Here is a 16,671-nt window from a genome sequence, read left to right on the forward strand (position 1 = left end):
ATGGGAGAATAGGAGATGATTATGACGTTAACTGGTTTTGTATTTTAGACAGAAAATTCTGATACAAAGTGAAAAATAAACTGATGTGGGAATAGTTTATAATCAGCATAACCAATTCAGATGCTATAGAAATAGTCTAAGCAGATAATGATAATGAAACTAAGGTAGGAGCAGAGGAGATTGAGAGAGGAGGATGAACACAGTGGCAATTTTGGAGGTACATTGCCCAGTTTTTAGTGATTACATGGACATGGAAGGTCATGGAAAGAAGGAAGTTGAAAATTGCTCTTAGGCTTTTGTCTTGAGAAACTGGAGAGATATATCCTTTATTTTGAGCTCTCGAGGAAGGATCATAGCCTTTTGTGTCAGTGGTGTTGAACTGTAAGGATTATTTTATGGACTTTAAAAAAATCTTAAAAGAAGACATTCACTCTTGAAAATATGCCTCTATTTTGTGGCTTATAGGATTGCTATATTATTATGCTTTGTACTTAAAGTAACTATAAATGGTGTACACTTGTTTCCCCCACTTAAATCAAACAGGAAAAGTAATTCACCTAAGTTATTCCCTCAATCAGTCAGTGAATGATGTAATGATGCTCTTATGTGAACAACAGCATCAGTACTGATGAGTAAACCTTATAAAGTCTAAAGACCTTATTTTTGAAATGAATAAATGTGAAATAAATGAGATTTTTAAACTACTGTTAATTTTTTTTCAATAAACTATAGAACTGCAGAGTCATAAATGTGCATATTTGGTCTTCTTCCTCTCAATCTTCACAGACTGTACTCCAAAATCTTGTTATAAATATATAAATATTCTGATAACTTATAGTAATTTATAGAAAATATGGGAACTACTGTCCCCTAAACAATTTGTTCCTTCTTTAATCAAATAGTAAGGAGATTCTATGAGTCAAGTTTAGGAGTACTTGGATGGCACAAAATTAGATCTTCAGCTACTCACTAAAAGGTGTGTTATTGTTGTTAAGTGCAGTAGAATCTGTTCTTACTCCCAGCGACCCTGTATAGGGTTTGTGAGGCTGTCAATCTTTGCAGGAGCAGAAAGCCTGGTCTTTCTTTCACAACTGAAACAGGTGATTCAAACACACCCTAGAAGTGTCTCAGAGGATAGGTCTGATGATCTGTTCTGAAAGATCACACCCATAGACAACACAATGGAGCCTTTCCTATTCACTGTCAAATTGAAGTCTTTGACAACTTCAATCTTTTTCTACATTTATCATGATATTAAGGTGAGAATTTTGTTTTTTGTTTTTTTTTACATTGAGGTGCAATACTAAAGGCTGTGGTCTTTGATCTTTGAGCAATTGTCCGTCTCTCCTGAGAATCCAGTATTTCTCTGAAAACACAGAGCTTGATGGCCTTTCCTCTTTCTGAGACCATTGACAGCTCTTATTAGTCAATTGCTGCCGTCTAGCTCCAAGAATACAGGTGGTATCTAATTAAGTTTGCTCACTGCTATAACATCTACGAGTCCTGGTATGGCGCTATAGGATAGGCACTCAACCATAAGTTCAGTTTGAACTAAAAGGTTGGTGGTTCAGTCAGTCCTTGGAAACCCTATACAGGATCACTAAGAGTCAGAACTGACTCAACAGCACTTACTTTTTTTAAAAAAAGAAAAATTAACATCTGAGAACAAATACAGTTCAAGAGTTCTTTGTGGTTCACATGTTATTGTTATTCTAGTTGCTGTCTAGTTGACTGTGACTCATAGCAACCCTATGCACAACAGAATGAAGCACTGCCCAGTCCCGCACCATCCTCACAATCGTTGTTATGCTGGAAACCATTGCTGCTGCCAGTGTGCCATGGAAGCCCATGGTAATTTTAGTATTCTTCAGCAACACCATAACTCAAATGCAGCAATTCTTCAGTGGTCTTTCTTATACATTGTCCAACTTTCACATACATATGTTATTGGGTGGTTGGTTTGTTGGTTGTGTGCCATAAAGTCAGTTCTGACTCATAGCGACCCTGTATGGGGTTTCCGAGGTTGTAAATCTTTACAGGAGCAGCAAGCTTCATCTTTCTCCCACAGAACAGCTAGTAGTTTCAAACCGCTGACCTTGAGGTTAGCAGCCCAACTAGTAACCATTACGTTGTTGTTAGGTACCATCAAGTCTGTTCTAACTCATAACAACCTTATGCACAACCCAAAGAAAACAAACAAAAAAAAAACCACTGCCCAGTCCTTATCCAGTCTCATAACTGTTATGTTCATGCCCATTACTGCTGCCATGGTGCCAATGCATCTCATTGAGGGTCTACCTCTTTTTCATTGGCGCTTCGTTTTACCAAGAATGATATCCTGCTCAAGGGATTGGTCTGTCTTGATAATGTGTCACAAGTGTAAGAGATGAAGTCTGGCCATCCTGGCTTCTAAGGAGCATTTTAACTGTACGTCTTCCAACACCAATTTGTTCTTCTAGTAGTCCGTGGTGCATTGAATATTCTCTCAAACGCCATAACTCAAATGTATCAATGTTTCGATGGTCTTCTTTATTCACACTGTCCAATGTTCACATGAATATGAAGCTTTTGAAAATACCATGACTTGAGTATGGTACACCTTAGTTCTCAAACTGACATCTTAGTTCTTTAACACTTAAAGAGATCTTGTGCAGCAGATTTGCCCAATGCAGTATGTTGTTTGCTTTCTTGACTGCTGCTTCTGTGAGTGTTAATAGTGAATCTAAACAAAATGAAGTCTTTGACAACTTCAATCTTTTCTCCATTTATCATGATATTAAGGTGAGAATTTTGTTTTTTGTTTTTTGTTTTTTTACATTGAGGTGCAATCCATACTAAAGGCTGTGGTCTTTGATGTTTATCAGTATTTTAAGCCCTGTTCCAGGTCAGCAAGCAAACTTGTATTATCTGAATATAATAGGTTGCTAATGAGCCTGCCTCTGATCCTGATGCCACATTTTTTCTTCATGTATTCCAGGTTCTCAGATTTTTCTCAGCATACAGAATGAATAAGTATAGTGAAAGAATAAAAACCTAGTACACATCCTTCTTAATTTTAAAGCATTCAGTGTCCCTTTTTTCTGTTTGAACAATGGCCTCAATCCTATAAGCACAATTTTAAGTTTTCCAAAATACTCTTTCTCCTCAGTGTTGTCCACAGCTTGTCATGATCCACATAGTCAAAAGCCTTCCCATAATCAATAAGGCATGGAAAATATTTTTCTGATATTCTCTTCTTTCAGGCAAGATTCATCTGATGTCAGCAATGATATCCCTCATTCAATCTACTCATCTTAATTGGCAGTATCTGCCAATATACTGTGGCAACTGTTTTAGAATCATCTTCAGCAAAAATTTTTATTGCATGTGCTATTAATGATATTGTCCGATGCTTTCCACATTCCGTTGGATTACCTTTCTTTAGAATGGGCACACGTATGAATCTCTTCCAAACAGTTAGCCAGGTAACTGCCTTCCAAATTTCTTGGTGTAGATGAGTGAGTCTCCCCAGTGCTGCATCAGTTTATTGTCAGATTTCAATTTGTATTCCATCCATTCACAGAGCCATGTTCTTTGCCAATGACTTCAGTGTACCCTGGACTTCTCCCTTCAGTACCATTGGTACTTAATCACATGCTAACTCTTGAAATGGTTGAACATCATCCATTTCTTTTTGATACAGTGACTTTGAATATTCCTTCCATCTTTTGACACTTTCTGCATCATTCGATATTTTGACATAGAATTCACCAATATTGCAAGTCAAACCTCAAACAAATTTTTCAGTTCTTTCAGCTTGTGATAGGCTGAGCATGTTCTTCTCTTTTGGTTTTCTAACTCCAGGTCTTTGTACATTTCTTTCTAATACTTTGTCTTCTTGAGCCGCTCTTTGAAAATTTCTGTTAATCTCTTTCACTTGCTTATTTTTTCTATTTGTTTTAGCATCTCTCTGCTGGAGAGCAAGTTTAAGTCTTTTCTGACATGCATTTTGGTCTTTTCCTTCCTTTTTTGTGTTCTTCATGACCTCTTGCTGTGTATTGTCCTTGATGTCATTCCACAACTCTTCTGGTCTTTGGTCATTAGTGTCTAAAACATCAAATCTGTTTTTGAGATGATATCTAAATTCAGGTGGGATATGTTCAAGGTCATATTTTGGCTCTGTGGAGTTGTTTTAAGTTTAAGCTTAAGCCTGCATTTGCATAAGAGCAATTGATGGTCTGTTTCACAGTCTGCCCCTGGCCTGGTTTTCATTGATAATATGGAGCTTTCCTACCATCTCTTCCCACAAATGTAGTCAATTTGATTTCTGTTAATGTGATTTGGTGAAGGCCATGAATATTTTATGTTGTTAAAAAATATATCTGCAATGAACAATTCATTGGTCTTGCAAAATTTTATCATGTGATCTCCAGCATCACTTCTATTACCAAGGAAATATTTTTCAACTACTGATCCTCCCTCTGAGTTTTCAACCTTTGCACTCCAATCACCAGTAATTATCAATACATCTTGATTGCATGTTTGATCAATTGCAGATTGAAGAAGTTGGTAGAATTCTTCAATTCATCATCACTGACTTTAGTTGTTGACACATATATTTGAATAATAGTGGAATTAACTGATCTTCCTTGTTGATGGATATTATTCTATCACAGGCAGCATTATACTTCAAGATGGATCTTGAAATCTTCTTATTTATGATGAATGGGATGCTATTCCTCTTTAATTTACAATTTCCAACATAGTAAACCATATGATTGTCAGATTCAAAATGGCCAATATCAGTCCATTTCAGCTTTGTAATGCCTAGGATAGCAATCTTTATGCATTCCTTTTCATTTTTAACAACTTCCAATTTTCCTAGATTTATAATTTGTACATTCCATGTTGAGATTATTAATGGATGTTTCCAACTGTTTCTCCTCCTTTTGAGTTATGCCCCATCAGTAACTCAAGGTCCCAAAAGCTTTACTCCATTTGCATCATCACGGTCAACTTCAGTTTGACAAAGCAGTGATTCCCTAATTGTATTTTGAGTATCTTCCAAATGAAGGGACTAATCTTCTGGTAATTTATCTAAAAAATTTCTGGTGCTTTTCATCATATTTCAGTATTCAGTATTCTGTCCCACTGCTATTCATAAAGTTTTGCAAGGTCAGTGGTTCGAACTTACCAGCTACTCCTCAGAAACCCTATATAGGGTCACTATGAGTCAGAACTGACTTGAAGGCACTTAACAGCAAAAACATTCAGAAGTATTCTGCTTCTCTTTCCTCCTAGTCGTCCTTAGTTTGGAATCTCAGTTGAAACTTGTCCATCATGGGTGTATCCTGCTGGTTTTTAAAATATTGGTGGCATAGTTCAATGTCATGGCAACAGGCAAGTCTCCATAATACAACAAACTGACAGATAAGTGGCAGACATACATATGAGCTTATGGAAAATACCATGGCTTTGGTCTGATGCACCTTAGTTCTCAATCTGACATCTTTGCTCTTGAACACTTTAAAGAAAACTTTTGCTGCAGATTTGTAATACGTCACTTGATGTCTTGACTGCTGCTTCCTTGAGTGTTGATAGTGGATCCAAGCAAAATAAAGTCATTGACAACATCAATCTTTTCTCCATTTATCATGATGTTGTTTATTAGTCCAGTTGTGAGAGGTTTTTTTTTTTTTTTTTTTTTTTCATTGAGGTATAACCCATTCGGAAAGCTGTGGTCTTTGACCTTCATCAGTAAATATTTTAAGTTCTCTTCACTTTTAGCAAGCAAGGTTTTATCATCTGTGTATCATAGTTTGTTAATGAGTCTTCCTTCAATCCTGGTGCCACATTTTTTCTTCATATATTCCAGCTTCTCAGATTATTTGCTCATCATACAGATTGAATAAGTATCATGAAAGAATACAACCCTGGCATACACCTTTCCTGATTTCTAACTATTCAGTGTCCCCTTGTTCTGTTTGCATGAATGCCTCTTGGTCTATGTACACATTCTTCATGAGCACAATTAAGTGCTCCAAATACTCACTTTGGGCAATGTTGTCCACAACTTGTCATGATCCACACAGTCAAAAGCCTTTGCATAACTAATAAAGCACAGGTAAACATCTTTCTATGAACCATAAGGTTGGCAGTTCAAACCCACCAGCTGCTGCTCAGAAACCCTATACAGGCTCACTATGAGTTGGAACAGACTCTACAGCACTTAACAACAAAACATCTTTCATGTATTCTCCGCTTTCATTCAAGTACCATCTTACATCAACAATAATAACCCCAGTTCTACATCCTCATCTGAATCAATCTTGCACCTCACAGTTTCCTAGTAATGTACTGTTGCAGATATTTTTTCATTAGCTTTAGCAAAATTTTGCTAGCATGTAATATTCATGATATTGTTTGATCATTTCCACATTCTCTTGGGTCACTTTTCTTTGGAATGTGTCCAAATATGAATCTCTTTCAGTCAGTTTCCCAGATAGCTGTCTTCCAAATTTCTCGGCTTGGATGAGTGAGTGCCAGCAGTCTGCATCACTTTGTTGAAAGATTTCAATTTGTATTCCATCAATTCCCAGGTCTAGGCCTTCATTGCTCCTTGGACTTCATTCAGTATCTTAATCATTGCTACCTCTCGAAATGGTTGAACTTTGACCATTTCTTTTTAGTACAGTGACTCAGTATTCCTTCCATCTTCTGTTGATACTTTCTGCATCATGCAATATTTTTCCTGTAGAAACATCTATTATGGCACGTTGAGGCTTGCATTTTTTTCCCCTCAGTTCTTTCAGCTTGAGAAATGCTGAGCATAATCTTCCCTGTTGGTTTTTTATCTCCAGGTCTTTGCATCTTTCATTATAATACTTTACTTTGTCCTTTGAAGTTTCCGCTCAGCCCTTTTACCTCCCCATATCTTCTACTTGTTTTAGCATCTCTGCACTGGAGATAAAGTTTCAGACTCTTCTCACATCCATTTGATCTTTTCTTTCTTGTCTTCTTAATGACCTTCTGTTTTCTTCCTGTGTTATTTCCTTGATGTCATCCCACAACCCTTCGTGTCTTCATACATTAGTGTCTAATGCATCAAATCTGTTCTTAAGATGGTCTCTAAATTCAGGTGGGAGTTTTCAAGGCCATATTTTGACTCTTGCAGACTTGGTTTAATTTTCTTCAGCTTCAGCCTTAACTTGCATATGAGCAATTGACGGACTGTTCCACAGTTTGTACCTGGCCTTGTTTTGACTGATGCTATTGGAGTTTTCCCACCATCTTTTCCCAGAGATATAGTCCATTTGGTAGCTGTGTTTATATTGTTTTAATAAAATATTTTTTAATGAATAAGTCATTAGACTTGAAAATTCTATTATATGATCTCAAGCATCATTATTATCTCCAAGACCATAGATTCCAACTACTGATTTTTCCTCTTTGTTTCTATCCTTCACGTTCCAATCACCAGCAGTTATCAATGTATCTTGATTGCATGTTTGATTAATTTCACATTGAAGAAGTTGGTAGAATTCTTCAATTACATCATCACTGGCTTACATGGTTGGTGCATAAATTTGAATAACAGTGTTATTAACTGTTTTTTTGTTGTAGGCATATAGATATTATCCTATCACAGAGAGCATTGTACTTCAAGGTTAATCTTGAAATATTTTTCCTATGTGTTTCACTTAGTAAGAACAAAACAAACTTGTTCCCAACTTTAGACAGGCAATTTAACTGAAAATCTGAATTTCTTTAACTTTCAGTCTGGACTTCTAGACCTTTCAAAGTTTCTATGGCTCCAACTGACATTGAAGATCACCCTGGAGGGCTCTTGAAGGAAGTTTGCACTCCACCCTCAGAGATTCTAATGAATATTAAGTATATAGTATATTGCTTGGCACATAATAGGTGTTCATTAATTATTATTATTAACTATCATTATGAGGCTGGGCCAAGTAAAAAATTATTACTCTTAGGGTTTCAGTTCATCTATGCATTCATTTATTCCAAACAAGTGTTGTGTTTAATCATGTTTCTGCAATCAGTGAATGACTGCAGACAAGTTCTTTCAGTGATACACTCATCTTGGCCTCAGTAGGGTGCCTTCAAAAATAAGGTCCAATCAAAACTGTGCTTTCTGTGGGGATCTGCTGGGTCCGTTAAATTCAAGACAGAAAGGTAAGCTCAGAAGCTTATGGAGACTATTTTTTGGATTATGAAAGGGTAATCTTGATCGATTTTCTCAAAGGGCACAGGACAATCACAGGATCTTATTATGAAGAAGTTTTACAAAAATTAAAAACTGCTTGGAGAGAAAAAGGCCAGGAAAGTTGTGCCAAGGAATATATGTTTTGTTTTGTTTTGTTTTGTTTCCATCATGACAGTACTTGCTCATTCTTTGAGGGTAACAAGGACTGTCCTAAGATAATTTCATTGGGAAACATTACTCAGCATCCCTTCAACACTGATTTTGCCTCTTCAAACTTCTTTTCATTCCCCAAACTCAAAGAACATTATAAAGGAACACAGTTTGAGTCCCTAAAGGATGCCCAAAGTGCCATTTTGGTACAAATTGAAGAATACAGAAATGTTTGGAAAATGGAAAGAGCACCTTGAGAAATATGTAGACCTAGCTGGAGGATATATAGAGAAACAGTAACTTCAAATTTTGATATTTTTTTGTTTCATAACTAAAGTTTTCCTGGTATGGTACTATGGGATAAAACACTGGACCACAAGGTTGAGTTGAACCACAAGGTCAGTGGTTCAAACTCACCAGCTGCTCCTTGGAAACCCTGTACAGGATTGCTAGGAGTTAGAACTGACTCAACAGCATATAAAAACAACAACAACAACTTGATATATATCATTATTGTGTGATTTACCCTTGTACACACTCAAGATCTCACTAACAGCAACCATCATAAATGATGATGAGCTAAAAGATGCTATGGGAATTTTGGGTACATTCATTGTAGGCTAAAAGAAGAAGGAGAATTGGAGCCAGATATTGAAGCCTGTTGTTGTTGTTCTTGTTGTTAGGTGTCATCAAGTCAGTACCAACTCATAGCGACCTTATACATAGCAGACTGAAACACTGCCTGATCCTGGGCCATCCTCTCTATTGTTGCCACGCTTGAGTCCATCGATGTTGCTACTTGGCCAATCCATCTCATTGGGGGTCTTCCTCTGTTTCTCTGACCCTCCACATTACCAAATATGATATCCTTCTCCAGTGACTGGTCCCTCCTGACAATTTATCCAAAGTATGAGAGACAAAGTTTGGCCATCTTGGCTTCTAAGGAGGACTGTGGCTGCACTTCCAAATGGATCTGTTGGTTCTTTTGGCAGCTCATGGCACTTTCAATATTCTCCTCCAACACCATTAAGTCTGTAGAAATTCCTTTGTCCAACAAAACTTTGCCTGGCTCATTTTACTGTGACTAAACTTATAACCACTGCCCACTTCTTTTTATGGCTCCTGATGTTATTAATGTAAAAGAATATAGGCCCCTGCATGCACTCTTCCAAAATCACAGAATTCTATTTAAAAACAAAATAATTCTTTTAAAACAACTACCTCAAAAAAAAAAAAAAAAAAAAAGTTTTAACAGAATCTACATATGCAATTACCTGAGGACTCATTCCCTGATTTATTCTCTTGGGTGGTTTTCTGGAAGATGATGGTGTCTGTGTCAGGGTACAGCTTCATGACTGGGAGGGAGGTCATCAGAGGCAGAATATTTCTTTTAGTTATGGGAAAAAAGATTAGGTAGATCAACATTAAAAAGCCTTAAAACTCTCTTGAAAATTGGAATGAACTTGGATTTTTAAGACATCATGAAATACTTCAGGAAGGGTTTCAAGTCATCACTGTTTTAATATTGCCAAGAGGTTAGACTAAGTGCCATTGCCATTGAAATACACTTTTTTAAAAACAAAAAGATAATTTAATCATCCAATGGCAATTTGGTCCAATAAGTAGAAGTAAGGCAGTATCAGCATGAATTTCAAAAACCTACTAAGAGCTATAAATATAGCCTGCAATATTTTGCAATATCTAAAGTGTTTGGCCTAATGTTGAACATGCTCCATTGTTCAAACCAGCTGTGTTCTTTCACTCTTTCATTTCTATAAAACTCGGATAAAGGCTGTCAAAGCAAACGCAGCAGCAGCAGCACAGACTTTCTTGCTGAAAAGTTCTGTGTACATAGTACATAGCAATCTCAAGATGGAACTTTGAATGTTTCAAACCAGAACAAAATCTTCATCTAATTATAAGTGAACTATATTAAGCACAAAAGGCAATTTCAAATTATACTGAACAAAGTTACATTTCACTCTTTGCTTTCAAAATGCATTTATCGCAATTTCACAAACTAATTGCAAATTCATTTTGCTTAATTTTCTTAGGTTATTTCTTTTATTGCTTTCAAGTGCTCAGAATATTTCTGAACCATCAAAATCTATAAGGAAAATTTAGAGGGATTTTTTTTTTTTGTTAATTTGTATTTAAAATTGCATAAGAGAAAATGAATCATTCTTTTCATTTTTTATTCTTGGATTAATGTGGTGTCCACTAAACCAGCTCCTTCTTATAGACTCATTCAAAATAGAGGGAGAAAAAGTTACCAATGATGAACACATTTGAAAACCTGGATTTGGAGAAAGACATTAAAATTTTACAGCCCAATGCAAATGGAGTTGTATGCAACTAGCTTCCATTTATACCTATATGATTGTAGCTCTATGTGTAACTTTGCATGGGTTTTTAAATAGAGGCAGCATTCATTTTCTACCAAGCCTGATTATATTCACTAAGTAGATTAGCTGGTGACAAGTGGTTCATTTAAGGCTGGGTATTTCACTGTTTACTCTAATTCTAGTTTATCCTTCCCAGTTGTATGCTTTGTCTAAGATAAAACTATTTAAAAGCCTCTGCTTTCCAAAGTAAAATACAAGTTGATACATTTAAAAAATCTCTCTCTTTTTTATTTTATAATTTCGGATTGTCCTTCTCTTGGGTCATTAGTAGACATGGTGGAGAGTGACCAGTGGGCAGCGTGTGTGATTTTATTTCAGTAGTTTCAAAGACAAAGATAGTTTCTGGTAGGTTTGAAGTCATAGCTCTTCATGGACTTTATTCATAGCTGCCCTAGTAAGAAATGTTAGCCCTTCGTTAGCCTGCACTCTTAGGGGGATGTGTGCCTGTGTGTATGTACACCTGTCTTAGGGGGATGTGTGCCTGTGTGTATGTACACCTGTCAGAGGAGCTGCTATGGGGATGGAGGGACAAAGATGAGGAGTCAGTTCTATATTTTTTCTTTTGCATTGGAGCAGATAACAGAAATAGATTTCAAGGCCCACATATTTAATAGTATTACTCAGTCTTCCTGTGACTGAGTAAATTGTTTATGTACTTGTTAATTAATGGCCCCCAAATAATAGGAAGCGTGTGAGCTTCATTATGCTCTTTGTGGATTTTAGCAGTTTTTGCTTGAGGGGAATGTCATTAGATTGTAATAATAACCTACATTTACATAGCAACTTCAATACGTTCATACTAAAGGAATCTAAAATGCTTTGAGATTCCCATGAATAGATATAAGAGCTATAGATATCTTTCCTTAAATGTCCTGAAATATCATCTTGACTATAATTAAAACACAGTCATTCTTAAAACATAGCACAGAAAATTAAAAGTATTATCTTCTTGGTTGGGGCTAGGATTAAGCAAGGATTTTGGATCTAAGAAGCTGGTTTAAGGCCCTGCAGATCTAACTCTAAATTATTTTAGTCCTGGTAGTCAATTCTTGCTCTGTCTACCTCTCTATGGCCAGTTCCTCAATTACATAACCTAGTTAAGTTTTTGTTTTTTAAACTGGGTGACCTGATCCTTCTCCCTGCTCAGTTGATTTACAAAGAAATCTGGCTCTGTTCTTAATTAGCAACTATTGGCTCATTGGGTTTTTTGCTGAAAACATCATATCAAACTTTTTGGTATTTGACTCTTACCCAACACTCAGCTGAAAGAAATAGTCACCGAGAATGACTTGAAAGATTTTCAGATAATTTCTCCATATAGTTAAGTATTTGGAATCAAATAAATGGAATAAATTCAAACAACAAGGGAGCTGAGTAGTTTAGACATTTTATTTTGTTCTCTCAAGAGATGTTTTCCTGAATTTTATTCATTAGTTTATTTTCCTTATTCAAGAATGATTTTGCACAATTATTTTTATTGAGCTGTGATTTGCTGTGCATCATCCTGTAGACTGAGGGAAATTGGGAGACCAGGTCATGTGACAATTGCTCCATTTGTCACAGGGGTGTTATTGCAAAGTCATGGCATCACACAATGTTCTCTTGAGTATATGGACCCATGGGAGACATTCTTTTCTGATCTCAGTACTAGGAAGCTTCAGCTTCTTTACAGAAACTGTGTTATTTTTATAACATGGACACTACAAATCATCATATTTCCCTTTGTTTAGCTACTGATAAGCTCATGGCCAAAAGTGTAGCCTACCACTAGGAGCTGTGTACAAACTTTATCGTATGTTTTTTTCTCTGTTAATCTTTCTTCTGCCTTTATTTGGTTTTTCTACTCTTTTTTTAAAACCCTCACCCACCACCATCCGTTTTTTTTTTTTTGTTTTTTTTAAATTTTAGCATAATTATATATTTTTGAGAAGTCCTGGTATGGCACTGTAGGATGAGCAATGGACTGCTAACTGCAAGGTTGACAGTTCAAACCCACTAACCAGTCTTTGGAAACTCTGTACAGGGTCACTATGACTTGGAACTGATTCGATGACACTTGACAACAACAACATATATTGTTGAAGCTACCTCATGTCCTTTACATAATTGAAAAGTTGATGCAACCAAACAAATAGCAAAGAGAAGTTGTCTATAGACCCTATGGAAGTGTGGGTTTTTTCATGTATTGCTAAAACATACCACATTCAGTTAGTGATATCAGGCTGTGTAGCACCCATAAACCATATACTTGAAGGTGTGGACCTTCAGACATTGTGGCAGGATGTTCTACTCAGGTGTCTAAAAGAAAAAAGGTGCTCTGAGCGCAAGTCAGTGATTTTCAGTCTTCTCTCTCTATGTTGGATACCAATATTCTTTTTTTTTTTTTAAGTTTTTATTGTGAATTGAGTGATAGTTTACATGGGAGAACATCATCTTTACACTCATCTCATTGTATTTTGTTTCATTGCAATGAATTACAGTCCCCTCCGTGCATCATCATTCAACAGTATGTGCTTCTATTCCCTCTGTTTTTTGTTTTGTATGTACGCCAAAACACTCAGGAATATACAATCATGCAAACACTCAAAGGGCATACCCTGCAAGTCTGCCCCTGGCCACCAGCACACAGCCAGTCTCCCTTCATGAGTCCATGCCATCATCTGGCCCCCATCTCTGGAGTCGCTGCTTCTCTGAATAGGGTCCCACACTCTGTTCCCACTCTTCTCCCTTGATGGTCCTAGGGTCCTCCGCTCCTAGACTGCAAGATCAACCACTCCCCTCTTTTTGCTACAAAACCTCTACCTTTACAGTTGCAACAGTTGCAAGCAGTCTTGATAACAATTACTCACTACTGAACCACAAGAGTATTATCCCCATCTCCTTTCACCAGCCCCATCTAGACAGGATGAAAACCACTCAGTGGAGATTCTAATTTCCCCCACACCCTCTGAAACTAAACTCCCTCTTGAAAACTTGTAAGCTAGTCACTCCATGCCATTATAGCCCCCACATTTTAGGTAGCCAGTGTCTACCTATCATTCCCATCCCTATCAACCGTGTGTACAGAGGGGATGGGAATGATCCTTTCTGTGAATATTCCTTCCCTCTTGGTTGGTATTTTAAACTACTACATCGATAATTATAGGTCAAGTTCATCAAATTGTATTGAATTACACTTTTCTTTACAGCTGGCCAACCAGGTCTCACCATACTCCAGGTTGTCAGGAGTCTATGTAACGTGGTCAGATTCAGCCCACATCTTCATTGCTGCTTTTCCCTCACTTCCAATCATCAGTAGACCAACATGGTCACCAGCAAGATTACATACATGCCTGCTTGTGTATTTCCTTTTAGTTTCAGTCTTGAAAGGGGGTTTGCCCTAAAGGGACTTGATTGCTTGCCTTGATGGCTCCCCTGAGGACAGTTTGTTTGTTTCTGTGGTAGTCAGTCAGACTGCCATTTTTGTTTTTTCTTTTTCCTGCTGGTTTTTCTTTCAAGAAGTAGACACCAATGTTCTTGAAGAGTGCAACAGGATATCTGGAGTAAATTCAACCTCCAAAGTCCTCTAATGAAGACATAGGATGCTCAGGATGTTGATGTCCAGGGCTATGGCTCAAGTTTTCCTTATAGACAGGAGGGAGGAGACAGAGAAGAGGTACATGAGGATGAAAAAACCCCTACCTGGGAGAGTATGTGGTAGGTTAACTGATGAAAAAAAGAGTTGGATGGTCATGATATAGTTTCCAAGAGCTCTTCAGTTATTACTACCAAGGTTCCCAGAAATGTCAGAGGCCCCAATAAGTGGATTTGATCAACCAGAAACCTAGGGCAGGATATTTTAGAGGACAGGGAACTTAGGTAGTTTGAAGACCTTTAGTTTTAGGGTCTCAGTCACAGATTTAGGGTTCAGTGAAATGATTTATTTCTAGTTTGCCTGGAATATATATGAGGCTGAATAAAAAAGTATTGCTACCAGGGTTCCAGTTCATATATTCACAATTTTATTCCAAACTAAATATGTTTAAACACAAGTCTATGATTTACGGATAGCTGCAGACAAGTTTCATTAGTGTCTACCATCCCCTCCCCCCCAAAAAAAAAAAAATTGCATGAAGTTCAGAGGTCAGCTAGATCAAAGATCTGATTTTTCCATCAATCTTTTAAGCAAGATTGTAGCTAATAGAGATAATTTTATGAAATGGATTATAATCTGAAAGAGTCTTGTATTTAAGAATATAATTGAGAAAAAGATCCAAACAAAACAGAAACTTCTGAGGGACTATGCTGGGCTAGTTAACTTCAAGGCAGAGATGTCAGCTCAGAATGTTATGGCACTGTGCGGTGGGGAGAGGTACTTCAAATGAGTCATCTTGATAGATATTTTTGAAGGATGTAGGATAATCATGGGGTCTTATTATGAAGGAGTTTTAAGAAAACTAAAAACTGCCTGGTGACAAAAAGGACAAGAAAGTTGCACTGAGGAATCTTTCCCATCACGATAATGCACTTGTTCATTCTTGGTAGCAAGGCTGTCCTATGAGAATTTTATTGGGAAAACCTTACCCAATCTACCCTTCAGCCCGAATCTTGCCCCCTCAGACTTCTTTTTGTTCCCCAGATGCAAAGAATATTGAAAAGATAAATGATTTTGAGTCCCTCAGGATGCCCAAACTGCCATTTTGATGTGGAATAAGTCCAGAAGTGCAGAATTCTTCAGGAAAGGGAGAGATGGGAATACCACCTTCAAAGGTGTCTTGATCTAGATAGAGGATATGTTGAGAAACAACCGCTTCACATTTGGATCATTTTGTTTAATAAAGGTTTCTATGATTTTGTTGCAATGCTTTTTGACTTACCCTCATGTGTCCTTTAGCTTAATTCCTTATCTGCTTGTTGCTTTTGTTGTGTGCCGTTGAGTCAATTCCGACTCATAGCAACCCTGTATTATAGAGCAGATCTGCCCCAGAGGGTTTCCTAGGCTTTACATCTTTACAGGAGCGGATCACCAGGTCTTTTTTTTCTGTGGGGCTGCTGGTGGATTTAAATCACTGACCTTTTAGTTAACAGTTGAGTACTTAACCTTTGTACCACCAGAACTCCTTCTCATTATCCACTAAACTATATTAAACATTTAAGACTTTTGCAATAATATATATCTATGCAGTATTGCCCCTTAGGAAGGCAAGAATAATGCCGCCAAATTGTAAACATGTCCCAGAACGTTGTTCTGGCACTACCCATGTACTGGTTTCAGCCCTGTACTAGGTAGTGTTCTGGGATGCGGCCCAGGCAGACAAAAAGAAGTCTAAACAGAATTTTTACTTCCTCTGTTGACTTTGTTCCCAGCTGTGAGGTTTTGTATATCTTTGAGATCGAATTTTACTTTGAAAAATGTGAACACAGAAGAGGAGAATTATGCACAGTTCCTATTTTAACTATTTTGTTGAGGTAAAAGATACAACACTTTACAGATGGAAATGACTTGCTATATGTTACTGGGAAACTAGAGTAAGTGGGATTAGGGGATATGAGAAACATTTTGGATTTTCTGGGAAAAGATGGTAAGATAACAGTTGAAATCAATCCAGAAAATCTGGCTAGAAGAGAATATGTCACTGCCTCGGCTGATCATCCATACGTTTCAACCCCCACGTACATTCCAAGTGACAGCAGGGAGGGGAGTCATCTGCTCTCCAATCATGATGCAGTCATGGCAGCAGAAACGGCAGAGCCCATAGATAACACCATGCCAACTGGGAGTCAATTAGAGGTGAATGCAGGGCTGTATTCTGCACACCTGGGACTGGCTAGAGGCCTTTGGCACTGGCCTCTGTTTACATGAGTCAGAGCTCAGAGATCCTCTGGCTTCCTGCCTGATGTTTGAGTCACTGCCAACTTGAGAGAAGACCAACT

The sequence above is a fragment of the Chrysochloris asiatica genome, unplaced genomic scaffold, assembly GCF_000296735.1.
Source record: "Chrysochloris asiatica unplaced genomic scaffold, ChrAsi1.0 scaffold00017, whole genome shotgun sequence".
NCBI lineage: Eukaryota > Metazoa > Chordata > Mammalia > Afrosoricida > Chrysochloridae > Chrysochloris > Chrysochloris asiatica.